Source organism: Meriones unguiculatus, chromosome 17 (genome assembly GCF_030254825.1).
Source record: "Meriones unguiculatus strain TT.TT164.6M chromosome 17, Bangor_MerUng_6.1, whole genome shotgun sequence".
NCBI classification, from domain to species: domain Eukaryota; kingdom Metazoa; phylum Chordata; class Mammalia; order Rodentia; family Muridae; genus Meriones; species Meriones unguiculatus.
Genome location: NC_083364.1, coordinates 27408759 through 27423181, shown reverse-complemented (window position 1 = coordinate 27423181; position 14423 = coordinate 27408759). Strand labels below are relative to the sequence as shown.

Here is a 14423-nt window from a genome sequence, read left to right as displayed (position 1 = left end):
ACAGAGCTCCGTTCCTGCTGATGTCCTTGAGGGATGGACCCTTTGCCACCACAGAATAAGCTTCAGACTCTCTAAACAGGCTCAGCTAAAGCCTCAGACACATTCTTATCCATTACCATCACCCAAAGTTAACTGGGTACAAGTGGCAGAACAATAAACATTATTTTTATTATTATGTGTGTGTGTGATGGTGCATGTGTGTGATGTGTGTGTGTGTGGAAGTCAGAAGACAACTTTTCAGTGGTCTTTTTTCCATCCACCTGGGTTCCAGGAATTGAACTCAGGTCATCAGGCTGCTTTGGCAGCAAATGCCCCTGCATACTGAACCATCTCACCAGTCCAGTAAATTTTAGGAAGAAAAAGACATTATTTCTGCACCTCTGGAATTTTCCTAAAGTTTCCATGCTTCCTGCGAAACCACGTCTGTTTTCTAGCACGTCTTTGAATGGGTCCTAATGTAAACCTTTGACAGCTTCTAATCAGAGCCCTGCTAGTTATAGCCCGAGTGTCTCCTGGAGGGGGGCTGATGAGGGTTTCGTAATTTGAATTCATTCATAACCAGCTCAGCTAAAGTCTGAGTCTGTGATAATCAGATGTGCATTTTGGGAGTCACTGGCAGTGTTCACTGCTGAAAACAGCCCCTGCAGAAGGCAGCATTGCCCATTAGAGCCTTGCCTGGTGATGTCATAAGGCATTCAACTGTCCGCTTCAATTAGCAAGCAGACAGTGCATAATGATACCAGCAAACCAATGGGCTGGGAGCACCACAGGTCATGACCCGAAGGCCTCAAAATGACTTTATCTGAAAGGTAATGACCATGGATGCTGAGGGTTTGTGGCTGCCCGTGTTGGGGGGCAGGGGACGAGGATGTGGGCACATGTGTTAAATACACACACCTGAAGGCCTGCCTCAAATCTGTGTGGGATCCCAGTAGGTGACTGTCACCCTGGAAAACAAGTAACACCATCTGTCCGACACCTTCAGTCAGCTCCTCAGTAAGACACATTTTTTTTTTTAGACTCTTAGGAAAGAGAGACACTAAAATGCTTGCCTTGCTCAGAGTAGATGCAGCAGTCACAACCCACAACCGGAGTGGGCTACGGCAGAAGGATTTAATTATGAAATCTGCGCTCATTGATGTGCTAAAGAGAAATGGACACAGAGCCCCACCCTGCGGTCTACCTATTTTGATGCTCGTTATCCAGTTGAAGGATTTCCAAGCCACTCCCACCTACGCCTTCCCATCTATCTACATCATGTAAATAAACCTAACTACAATCCAAAGACTACAATGGCCTGCCAAAAGTGGCAGAGTTTGGCTAAGTGTTCTGACCCTGTTTTACATAAGGAACCAGAGGGCAGTCTTCCCAAGTGTCTATAGAATTGAAGATGAGAAACACCAGGAACTACTGTGTACCTTTCATAAAAGAAAACCTGCCCATAGCATTCTGAGGTGTCCTGGTGCCCAACGGTCATGAAGAAGGTTTTCAGCCGGCCTCTTCACAATGGTGGGCAAAGGCATTAAATGATAGCTGGCTTCTGCAGAGCAGGAGCAGAAAAGCCTCTTGGAGGTTACTGCAGCCAGAAGAAGAGGACAGCCTCTTGTCGGCGGAATTTTTTTGTGAAGATGGATGGACCTACTTTCCTCACCCTGTTGTTTTCGCCCAAATGGAGGATGACGTAGTTTACAGCTCTGTGGTTTTCACTAGCTAGGGTAAAAGTTTTTCATTGTTGGGTCCTGAAGGGAAATAGAGCATAGTAAAGTCAGAATCTGGTGTTCCAGAATGATTTGAGTGGTGATAATGACTTCCACAAATTATTAAACCAACAACTGACTGTGGGTCATTGGAAATTAGATAACTAAGGCTTAAGGAATTAGAATAATGAGCCAAAGGCTTGTAATTGCTAGCACTGGTGATTGAATTAGGATTTGTGTGACTTCAAAGCCACGCTTAAGCCACCATTCCCTTCAGGTTTTCTGTTGGGGGTTGTTCTAATGCTGGCCCTCAAGATCTGGTTATACCTATCCTTGTTTTGTAAACCTGCCTCAGTCATTTTATCCTGGGCAGGGCAGAATGGAGTAGGTGTGGCTAAGGTTCAGGGCTTTGGAGAGAATCAGGGGAGACAGACAGATGGGAACAAAGGAGAAAGGAGGATGCCATGATGGGTTAGCAGGGAGAAGGAATCCCGTGGGCGAGGAGTAAGGACTCCAATAATGGCATGAAAAGGCCCAAATGAAGAATACAAGCAAGTATTTATAAGCTTATGGATGGAAGATAGTCCAGATGAGGATGGTTAAGGAGGATGGCATTGGATGGGGGCTGGGAGATGGATGGTGAGGATATTGAGACAGTGTAAATGAAAATATCTGCCTGGCCCTAGGTAAATAAGGCAATTAGAAAATCTAACAGGTGTCTGTGTCTTATCATTTGTGATAGTGGGTTAAACAATACTGCCGTGATAATCTTAGGGCTAATAATAAACGTTATATAGCCCAAAAGCTCATTATTTATTTACAACAACAGTTTTCTTTGCATCTTTGTATGCAAAGTGAATGTGTCTTTGCCGTTTGAACGTTCTGATACTTTTTCATGCCCTCTGATACACTTCATCACTCTTGGCTTCTAGCACTATTCTAGGACCATTCTCCAAGGCCTAGTTTAACTCAGCTCTCTTGGGAAACCTCAGTTCTACAGGTACTCCTTTCTCCTCCAAATCATTGAACACTGCAGGATTTCCCGAGGCGAGGCCTTATCTTTGGTGTTCTGTTATATTAGTCATTCAAGGCTCAGGGAACCCTGCAGAAGAGGAGGCAGAAAAAACATAAGAGCCAGAGGGGATGGAGGATAACAAGGAATAAGCAGGACAATACAGCACATGATCCAGCAGGACCATGCACGTATGAACCCACAAAGACTAAGGCCCCAATCTCATTATAGATGGTTGGGAGCCACCATGTGGTTGCTGGGAATTGAACTCAGGACCTCTGGAAGAGCAACCAGTGCTCTTAACCTCTGAGCCATCTCTCCACCAAGCTTAAGTTTTAAAATGTGTGTTTTAAATGTTTCTATCCATACAGTGCTCTAACATGCAGATCCACTTTTTAAAAAAAACACCTGTAGCACTGTTCACAAATAGTCCTGTTTTCTGAATGGTGCTCTGTGGTTCTTGGAGCTCAGCAAACATAGCTCCCCCAGAGCTATGTTTTCCCTCACCATCCCCCACCACCTCTTTACTCTTCTCTCTTCTCCCCAGACGGTGTGGGCTGGAGACCCGAGAGCACGGTGAGGTGGGTGCTAGAAACAGTAGACTGTTTGGCCACATCTTAATAAGCCCCAGAAAGCTGGAAACTCTCTGTAGAAGCTGGTGCCACTGGCCCTGCTGGCCAAAGCAACAGGGACACCTCCTTCCCTTCCCCACACCAATGTGAGGAGCAGGAGAGTTACTGAGCTGAGAGAGACAGGCTTAGGCAGACAAAGCAAAGCCAGATCTTAAGGACGGTGACCTGGTTCCAAGTTTCATAGGTATCTTCAGAGGGCTTTGTGCTGGGGAATTATACCCAGGTTTCAGGAGGGAGGCGAAAGATGTCAAAAGACCACCAAATGCCCCAGGAGAGAATTGCTAAGACCCTGTGTCAGATATGATGGAAGGAAAATCACTAATTAAGAAAATGCCCCGCAGGCTTGCCTACTGCCCCATTTTATGGAGGCATTTTCTCAATTGAGAGTTCCTCTTCCCAAATGACTCTGGCTTTGCTGTAAAAGATACAAGTTTGTTTTTGGCAGGCCTTTGGGAGATTGGAACCAGCACCTCTGTGAACCACTGCCATGCTTCATTTTATTTGTTTTTGTTGTTTTGGTGTGTTTATTTTGGTTGTTTTTTAAAGACAGGGTTTCTCTGTGTAGCCTTGGCTGTCTTGGACTTGCTTTCTAGACCAGGCTGGCCTCGAACTCACAGAGATCCACTTGCCTCTGCCTAAAAGAGTGCTGAGATTACAGGCGTGTGCCACCACCCAGCTCTCAACTATACTTTGGAAAACACCGAAAACACCTCTTCCTCAAGCAAGGACACAGACTCACGACGTGTTAAAATTGTCAGACCCTGTGCTGTTGGGATCTACAGTGGGCCTACTCTCCACCCTCCTGACCTCTGTACTTAGGCTGACTTTTCCAGAAGACAGTAATATTCTGTGTTTAATAGGAACCAATGCTTCAGAAACCAGTAGGGTCCTTGCAGAATCCGGCCCCACGACACTGCCTCTGTAATACGGGCCTGGCAAAGCTCTGGTATCTCTGTTCTGAAGTGAAATGCTGGGGTGGTACCTGCCTGGCATGGCTCACATCCATTTTTGCATCCCTCCCTTCCCTCGCCTCTCTCCCCTGCTTCCACCTTCCCCCCCACTTCATGACTCATTGAATGCAGAACTCAGGAGGGGCAGGCATGAGTACCCAGGAAGCCACTCTACGGTTAGACAGCCTGGAAGTCCATGCTGCAAGATAGCAAACATTTTCTTGGAACCACTTCTAAACGGTGCTTTCCCAGCACCGCTGCGCCCACCTCTCCCTTGACCCCCTTTGAGCTTTCAGTCAGGGCAGTTCTTTCAATTTGCCTTCCCACCTCTGAGTTAAACAGAAGGCCCAGGGAGGCTTACCAGCATGGCCTCAGAGAAGGAAGCAGGAAGAAGATTAGACCTGGGAAATGCTACTTATCTGTAATTGTACCCACAGGCACCCATAATTAAGAAGGTAAATTTACATCTAAGGCAATTGCATAATGCCTTCCTTGCCAAAGGGTGTTTTGGGCTTTTTTTTTTTTTTCCTGTGCTTATTCCCACTTCTGCATGAAGTCACCTAAAATTGAGCATGTCTATCAAAAAGACAAAGGCTTGGTGAGACTTGGCCATAACACTGACAAGGCTTGCCTTTTCTTGGAAAAGCTCGTATGCAGATTAAAAAACAAATTATCTGAAGTCCTCTTGGAGTGCTGTCCAGAATCTGCGGTCCGTGCCAGGCCAGGGGCCCAAGAGGTTCTCCACTAAGGCTTGTGGAAGGAAACTGCCATACAGATCTGATCCTATCCTGGCACTGATCGGATAAGTACTGTCTTAGTGGGGCTTTTGTCACTGTGATAAAATACTTCATGACCGAAAGCAACTTGGGAAGGAAAAGGTTTATCTCACCTTACACTTCCAGGTGACAGTTCACTGAGGCAGGAAGTCAGGGCCAGGATGGAAAACTTGGAGTCAGGAGCTGAGGGAGAAGACAGGGAGTGGAGCTACGTACCGGCTTCGTCGCCTGGCTTGCTCAGCCTGCTTCCTTAAGACACCCAAGGACCACCTACCCAAGGATGGCACTTTCCCCCAGTAGGCTGGGTGTTCCCTCATCAATCACTAATCAAGAAATTGCCAACAGGTTTGCCTGCAGCCCCATCTTATGGATAGAGGCATTTTCTCAACTGAGAGTTCTCTCTTCCCAGAGGGCTCTAGCTTATGTCAAATTGACGTAAAGCTAGCCAAAGCAAGCATCCACAGTTAACCTCCAACCCTTACCCGTAAGATTTCTCTAAAAATGGAGAAACAGATCTAAAAACCTAGGAAGGCGAACAGAAAGACGCGTAGGGACTGAGAGAAAGGAGGCAGAGACAGGGGCACTTCCAGAAGGTCAAGTTCTGGCCTCAGTTTACCACTCAAAGTCACAGACTGTATAAAATGTAGGCAGAGATGAGCCTGGGCATTGTAATTGCTGAGAACCCTAACCAAGTTGCTCAGCATTTGTAAGCCTTCATTTCTAGAAGAAGTACATTCTTGATGCCTTAATCACAGGATATCATGAGCCTGAAAGACCTAACAGGCCAGGCTCCTCAGTTACCCTCACCTGTGAGAGGTGGCGATTAGCATGTAGAAAGGAGATAGCACAGAGAAGAGGCACTAAGTCATGGGCCAGAAAGGAAAGGGATGTGGCCAGCAGATGGTCACGCTCTCTGTCTGCCAATCAGCTGATAATTATCAAGTGCCTACGACAGGGGTCAGGACAGGCATGACCCCAGTTGTTTGGGCTCCATCTGTGAACAACATAGGCAAAGATTCCTGGGAATAGTCAAGCAAAAATATCATTTGCTCAAAAAACTGTTCAGTGCTATATAGGAAGGAAAGTGGAGGAAATGAAGAAGAGGAAGTATAGGGAGGCATTGAACGGGATCCAGATTGAAAGAGGGATTGGCGAGCTGCCCACAGATTGCCAACATCAATGCAGTGGCCAAGGTAGGTAGGAGTTCTTGAAGAAGTAAGATAGAGCCAAATATCATAGAGAATGAGGTATGTAGATACCCTGGGAGGGCAGCCCCACACAGAATGGCTCTCAGGCCATCCCCTTTCCTTCTCTCCAGCACAGGAAGGCAGAGGAGTTATTTGAATGAACCAGCAGCCCAAGAGCACAGGCCGGTCACCTTGACCATCAATGAAGCATCTCTCAGAAAAAATTTCAGCACCTTCCATGCACCTGAAACACACACACACACACACACACACACACACACACACACTTTATACTTTTCTGGTTGAAGAAACTCAAAAGGAGACAGATCTATATCTTTCCGGCTAATTTTAATGTCTAAAATTAATAATATTAATAATAATATTAAACTGTGACAAAGATTAAAAGGGAATGCTTACAATGTAGAAAAGAAAAAATGTTTTCTTCTTATTTCTTATTTTTTCTACCTAATTATTGTGGAATATCCACTAGAGAAGATGGCTTGGACATGGGTTTAAGCCAATAGAACGTCTTTATTCGCCAGCCATCGATCACAGCGGCTGTTTGGGATCCTAGTGTAGCACAGAGCCTTTCTCAGGGCGAGCTTTTAAGATAAAAATTTGTTGACATACTCCAGTTAATAAGAATAGTTAGCCAGATACGGAACTACAGGAGCAAAAGGCAGGGTTAGTACATTTAGAGACTTTCCCAGAACTATGGGCTTTGATGAATTAGGACTTTGTTTTCATTTTGGCTGGTTTTGCTGCCTTTTCAATGTGTTGAATTTTCTGGCCTAATCGGTATTTCATCATGGAGACAGCTGTGTTAAGCTCTGGGAATGTACCAAGGTCTGGGGCCCTGTTACACAAACTAAGTTTCAAAAATCTGTGTCATGTATGTAGGATATAAACTTCAAAGGGTAGACGTGGTTTCTTTCCTCCTGTTCGCTGACTCAACAGCTTCCCTCCCCTAGGACCAGGCTGGTCCTGGCTGGTGGCCCAACCTCTCTGAGGCACAGAAAGGGATCCCTTCTTGTTGTGAGCTAACGGTATCCACTTCCTAGGCTCAAACTCATTCACTGAAATCCAAGCTTCAAGTACTTGAGAACGGGACTAAGGTACCTATGGAAACAGTTTCTTCAAAGAAGAGATTTGGGTAAGGAGCCGTCACTGGGGCAGGCCCTCAGGCATGTGTTATCCTTATGCAATTAGAACAGACACACAGACGGAAGAGCTTGTGAAGACAGCCGGGGAGGGGGCGGGACATGAACATGATGACAACAACCACAACAATAATGACAACAATGACAATGATGATGACACAGCCGTCTTCAAGCCAAGATGAGAAAGCGCTCAGAAGAAAAAAATCCCTGAGGATGCCATGATCTTGAAGTTCTAGAACACGGATTGATGAGAAATCTTTCTGTCAGTAAATCAGTCTGTAGTGCTTTCTGACTACTTCAGCAGCCCCAGCAACAAGCCACTACACAGTACAAGTATAACTAAACCGTAGATAGATGGGAGGTGGGTAAACAGTCCTCTTTTTTTTTTCCCACAACCTTTAGAGACGATGGTACTACAGTGCACCTCACATTTTAGGTGAGGGCTGCCGTTCAAAGCTGCAGATTAATGAACATTCCAAGTCAGTACACACGGGGCTGTTTCACGCTTTTGAAAATCCACAACGTTTTTCATTGCAGGCATGCCTTTCAGTTTATTTAATCCTTCCTTTATTAGTCGATTGCAAGTCGTCTCAAAAAGGAACAGCAAGGGCTGCCAGCCTGGAAACTTGAGTTTGATGCTTGGGACACACATAAAGGTGGAGAGAAAGAACATACCACACAAAGTTGCCTGTGCCTCCTCATGGCGCAGGCCCCTACACACACACACCACAATAATAACTGTTGTTGTTTTTTTTTTTCTCTAATGGAAGCTGGGCATGGTGACACACACCTTTGATCTCAGCACTCAGGGAGGCAGAGGCAGGCGAATCTCTGTGAGTTCGAGGCCAGCCTGGTCTACAAAGTGAGTCCAGGGCAACCAAGGCTACACAGAGAAACCTTGTCTCAGAAAACAAACAAACAGAACTCTAATGGCACTGGAAACCTGGCTTAGCAGTTAAGAGCATTGGCTGAAGTTCCAGAGGACCCAGGTTTGATACCCAGCACCCACAGGGTAGCTAACAACCATCTGTCACTCCAGTCCCAGGGGAGCCAACATCCTCCTCTGACCCTGATAAGCACTGTACATATGTGGTGCACAAATCATATACACAGGCAAAACACTCCTACACATAAGATAAAATATAAACTCTTAAAAAGCATTTAATTTTTTTTTTTTACTGTGAGTAACCTTACCTGTATTTCACTTCATACATGTGTAAGCATGTTAGTTGGATAAACAATGGTGGACTGGCCAAAAGGAAACGGGTTCCAATTTTTGATAGATACTTTCAAGCCACTTTCCAAAAGCACTACAGCATTGTCCCTCACTCTGTCTCTCTTTAACGTTACCAAGGTAAAACCTTTTGATTGTTGCTGATATCATAGATGAAAGGTAGTATCTTAAACTCACTACACAGACTTTCTGTGTAGCCCTGAATGTCCTGGACTCGCTTTGTAGACCAGGCTAGCCTTGAACCCACAAAGATCTGCCAGCCTCTACCTCCTTAGTGCTAGGATTAAAGGTGTGTGCCACCACACCGGCCATACGTTCGCATTTTTATGTAACTTGAAGACTGAGATGGAGAGCAATATTGGTTGACTCTGCAGAACCAGCACACAGCATAACACTAGCCTGGCTTGAGCTGTTTGACCTTCTCACTGCCAGTGGAATTTCCCGTCCTTTAACACCTCACGGTGCTTTTCCTGCCTGCCCCACTACAATGGGCACCATTAAGACACCACCTAACTCATTTAGCAAATGTATGAACAAGTATTTGCCTTTCCATGTCTATTAGAAATAGCAGGGAAGGTTTCAGAGTGGAGATTGCATTTAAAGGTGCGGATTGCAGCCAGATGGCTCTAACGCCCCTCTCAGCACGTCACAGTGCGTAATACTGAGCCCAGTGCAGGACTGGGTCCTGGAACAGTGCAGTAGGACACCTAAGACAAAGCAGAAAATAATAGTGTTTAGCTGGCCTCAGCTCCTGCACAGGTCAGTGTTTAGCTCTTCACGCTGACTCAAGCATCAAGGAAAGGCTTCCCTGCCTTTGTTAACTTTGTATTCTTCGTCAACTTTGTATATTTTGCAGGAAAGTGGCCAGGCCCCTGCCTGAGGAGCTTCAGCAGCCAGGTGAGGCTGCTTCAAGTTTTGCTTCTGCACAGCCCCTAAACCTTTTCCTGGGTGTCTGGTCTTCAGCTCTTCAGCCCCCCTGGGTAACATCTCCCCTGTAGTCCCTGAGAGGGGTGCTCCTATCTTTGGCCTGTGCTGCTGGCCTCTCTACACCTCTGGGGAGCAACAGCTCTGGAGGTTAGAGCAGCTGAGGCCAAATCTCCACAGCACTGGGACCTGAGATCGGACTCCTGGAGAACCTGAGAAGCTGAAGCCACAGTGAAAGCAGCAGCCCCTGAAGTCTCCCTTGTGGCTGCTGCTGACAGGGAACTCAGTGGGAGGGAGGCGTGTGCTACTGGAGCAGTCTGTGAGCTCCAGAGCAGTCTCTGTGGCAACAATGTATAAACTAGTCATTCCTCCCAGGCAGGGAGCTTTATATGGTCTGGCACGGTCAGCCAGGGACCAAGACCAGGAATCTGACCCCTTAGTCTAAATTCATAGTTTAGTTAAGGAAAGTTGTTCTGTTGAGCTTAGAGTTCAAGTCTGTGTAAACCCCTTCAGGCATGGGTTAACAGGCCCCTCCCCTACACCTCTCTGTCATAATGGCAGTTCCAGCCTCTCACTGTCACAAAGGCCATCTCCAGCCCCTCAGCCGGACCCTTCCCAGATTATGCCAATTTTAGGTGAAAAACTGAAACAAAAACTCACCAATCCCTCAGCTTCCCACAGAACCTTACCAATCCCAAAACAGGAGAACCAACTAATCCCTGAACTGGAAAATCCACCAACCCCTAAACTCCCCCTAGTGCAGGACTTGAAATCCCACCAATCCTCTCTCTGGAAATCTCTGCCCTAGAAAGCTCTGCTCCCTAAAAAATCCTATATAAAGGCTGTGTCTGCTCAGTCCTCTGCTGTCTTCTTCTGGGAAGCCGCTCCTGGGTTGTCCCTCATCTCCTGGGTTTGTTCCTCCAATAAATCTCTTTTAAGAGATTTGCTGCCTGATGTGACTCTCTCATCAAGAAGCACAGAAGAGAAGAAGCAAAAAAAAGGAGAGGGGCTGAGGCTGGTGAGCCCCTCAGCTCAGCTGAGGTTGGGGAAATCCTCCCTTGGGAGCTGCAATGCCTCTGCTGAGGAGGCCTCTACTCAGAGCTGTGTGGTTCCTGGGCAACTTTGTCTCAGGTTTTCCTTCCTTAGGACACTGTCCCACCTCAGAGCTGTGTAGTTCCTAGGCTCCTTTGTCTCAGATTTTCCTTGCATTGGGATAACTGTCCCACCTCTGAGCTGTATGGCTCCTGGGCTTCCTGAGTCCCAGAAGCTTTCCATCTGAGGAGGAAAGCCAACACAATGAATTGGAATAACCACACTTGCTTCTGCTTCCTTCTAGCACACACAAGAATGGCCAACCACTAGACCCCTCTAGACTCATCTGCTTTAAAAAAAAAAAAAAAACACAGTTTTACAGAAACTCAAATGGCCACAGATGCCTTATTTAACTTTTAAATTATAATAAACTCTTACATAGGACAATGAAAAATACAATGTTCGTGTATATATAGAAAAGTATAATAGTTGTGTGTATAGAAAAATATAGTATTAGTTCCTAAAAGTAACTTATAGTTTGAAGGAAATCTTTTCAGAGTTCCTCCTAAATATATACTATGAATATTCTAACACACAAATTAGATAGATGACAGAGAGACTGTGGACATATGGCTATGGATATGGTTTAAGTGGCTCCTCAATAGTTCTAACTATTCAAAATTTCTTCTAGAATGTGTATTTGGGAGTGGAGGAGGAGCAGGGTATCCCACACCCGCACCTCAGCATCTAAGATGTTGAAGTGGGCAGATTATGAGGTTGAGGCCAGGCTGAGCTACACAGGAAGGCTCTGTCTCAAAATAACCATAACAACAAGTGAAGCTTTAAGAACTAGAACAGGAGCCACTGTCTCGGAGTCCAGACCATGCTCTCCCAAAAGGTTCTGAGTCCAAGATGTCAGTGCCCAAGGGCCAGCTGACCATGTCGTGAATCTTCTTAAGGAAGAACAGCCTCCCTCCCCAGAACAAGATTATATATGTAATATTGTTGGGGTTGGTGCTGTTGACATGGCTTGTGCCATCAGCATCTTAATGAAGGACCTGACCAATGCACTTGCCCTGTTGATGTCATGAAAGACAAACTGAATGGAGAGATGATGGATCTCCAACATGGCAGCCTTTCCCTTAGAATACCAAACATTGTCTCTAGCAAAGACTATACCATGACTGCAAACTCCGAGCTGGTAATTATCACAGTGGGGGCCTATCAACAAGAGGAGAGAGCTGGCTCAGTTTGGTCAGACGAGGCAGAACATCTTCATGTTCTCCGTTCCCAACGCTGTGAAGTACAGTCCAAACTGCAAGCTGCCTATTGCTTCAAACCCACTGGATTTCTTGACCTATGTGGCTTGGGAAATAAGCAGCTTTCCCCCCAAACTGAGCTATGGGAAGCACAGTCTGGATTCAGCTGGGCCTGGTTACCCGATGGGGAAAGGCTGGGAGTTCACCCGCTTGACTCTCATGGATGGGATCTAAGGGGACATAGAGACTCCAGTGTGCCTGTGTGGAGTGATGAGAAGATTGCCAGAGTCTCCCTGAAGAATCCGAACTCAGAACAAGGCCCGGATGCTGACACGGAGCAATGGAAGGAGGTTCACAAGCAGGTGGTTGACAGTGCCTAAGAGGTGCTCAAACTGAAAGGTTACATGTCCTGGGCTGCTGGGCTCTTTTGACCACATAGAACATAATGAAGGATCTTCAGTGGGTACATCCCATTTCTACCATGATTAAGGATCTCGGTGAAGTAAAGGATACCATCTTTCTCTTATGTCCCCTGTCCTGAGTCTAAATGGAATCTGAGATGTTGGGAAGGCGACTCTATCTCCCGAAGAGGAGGCTCGGCTGAAGAAAAGTGCAGATACACCTTGGCGCATCAAGGAAGATGCGGTTCTCAAGTTCTGAGTCTTCCTGATGATGTTGTAGCGCTTCACTGCTGAGGCAGGGTCTCCATAGAGACCACGCGACCACACGCTATCTCCTCCTCATCTGGGCTGCGGTTAGTGTGGTTGTGTTAAGGTGGCCTGGGGGAAAAACCTCACTTCCCACTGCTCTTAAGGTGGTCTGGGGAAAACCTCACTTCCCCCACCTCTAACCATGATGCTAAGTGGTGCTCCTGTAGCGGTAACCTGGTTAATGTGACAGCCTCACTGTCCCTGAGATACACTGCCGATTGTGTGTAGGCTTCAATTGCCCTGGGAGCCCGTTGTGCACGCCTTCACCAAACGGGCCTAGGCCAACATGTTCCCAGTTAGTCACATCCTGGGTCCAGTATGTAAATTCATTACACATACATATGCATAACTGCCCTACAGAATGTTATATTCCAAAGACATTCATCACAGGATTAGGAAAAAGAATCCTAACATCTTAACATGGAAATACGAAAGACCACGATTAGCCAAAGTAATTCTAGGCAGGGAGATAATGACTAGGGACATCCAAGTTCCCAATTTTTACTTATGCTACAGAGCTGTAATGACAAAGAGCATAGGGTACTGGCACAAAGACAGACAGGTATATCAATAGATCACCACAGAGGACCCATAAATAAATCTATACGGCTACTTCCATTTACTATTTGGCAAAGGCGTCAAAAACATCCATAAGAAGGAAGGATAGGCAACTGATGGTGAAGGCGAAACTGGACATCAGTCTGCAGAACAATCAGGTCTGCATCTCTCGGCCCTCAAAAAGTCAATTCAAAATGTATCAAAAACTTCATTTAAAACCAGAAATGCAGAAACTGCTACTGGAAGCTGTCGCGGTGCCTGAAAGGTTATACAGGGCTCTAGAAGAGGAAATTCGTCGACGGCCTTATTCCTGCCATCCTGCTAAGCAAGATGTCCCTACCAGTAGGTAGCAGCATGATTGTTACTTGTGTAACCAACCGCTTTCTGACTGTGTTCGAGGCCCCCCTCCAGGGAAGGGAATTCATGTTTTGTGCTATAAACTTGGCCGAAAGCCCATGGCTTTGGAGTTAATAGGCCATAGCATGGAATGTGCTGCTGTTGTTTGGCTAAGTGACATGTTATCAACTGCCTTCTAAATATTTATGCTTATTCCCATAGACCAGTGCTGCCCTGGGAAGATGCTGAAGAAGCTTCCTTATTCCCGAAGGCAGCAGTCCATGCACAGACTCGTAAGTGCCCAAAGTGCTAGAAGTGACTGTTGAGCGGGACGTCCCAAAATGGGACAGCGGATAGCAGTCTTGCCAAGGGTCAGGGAGTCTTGTAGATGAGAGGTCAGGGAGAAAGTAGGAGCTGAGGTTCATGGGAACGTGATCCCCTCAGTGTGTCCTCGGATGATGTGAGATGTCCCGGGAGTGAGTTGGAAGTGCCTGGAGAGAGTCCTAATCTTTAAGTCAGAAGGAAGTCTTTGACGGGATAGCCTTTTTTTTTTCTTTTACTTACTGTAAACATCTGGATCAGATCCTTTGAAGAAGACGGTGCTTTTGGTTTTAAACTTTAGTTATTGCAATTAAAAGTCTCTTCCGATACTATGTGTTATTTGTTTGTCTAATACACACAATTTTATAAGCATATTTAAACATTTGTCCAGTAGGACAGAGTTTACAATCACTATGTAATTTAGTAGGAATATTTTAAGTAGACATGATTCTCAAAATGAATTTTATACTTAAGGCAATGGTCATTTAAAAAGAATAAGAATATATACTCCAATAAGAATATATGCTGAATCACTGGCTTTTAAGTGTTCATTTAGTAAAAGGATACTGAGAACAAGACTTAAGAAAACATTGCTGTTAAAATTCAAACATTAAGCCAGGTTTGGTGGTACATGC

General features: G+C 45.8%; 1 pseudogene; it reads left to right on the top strand.

The window, feature by feature from the left end:
* The window catches only part of LOC110548128 (L-lactate dehydrogenase A-like 6B), a 32265-nt pseudogene extending 19742 nt beyond the window's left edge, over positions 1 to 12523 (top strand).
* Positions 12524 to 14423: the final 1900 nt, after the last annotated feature.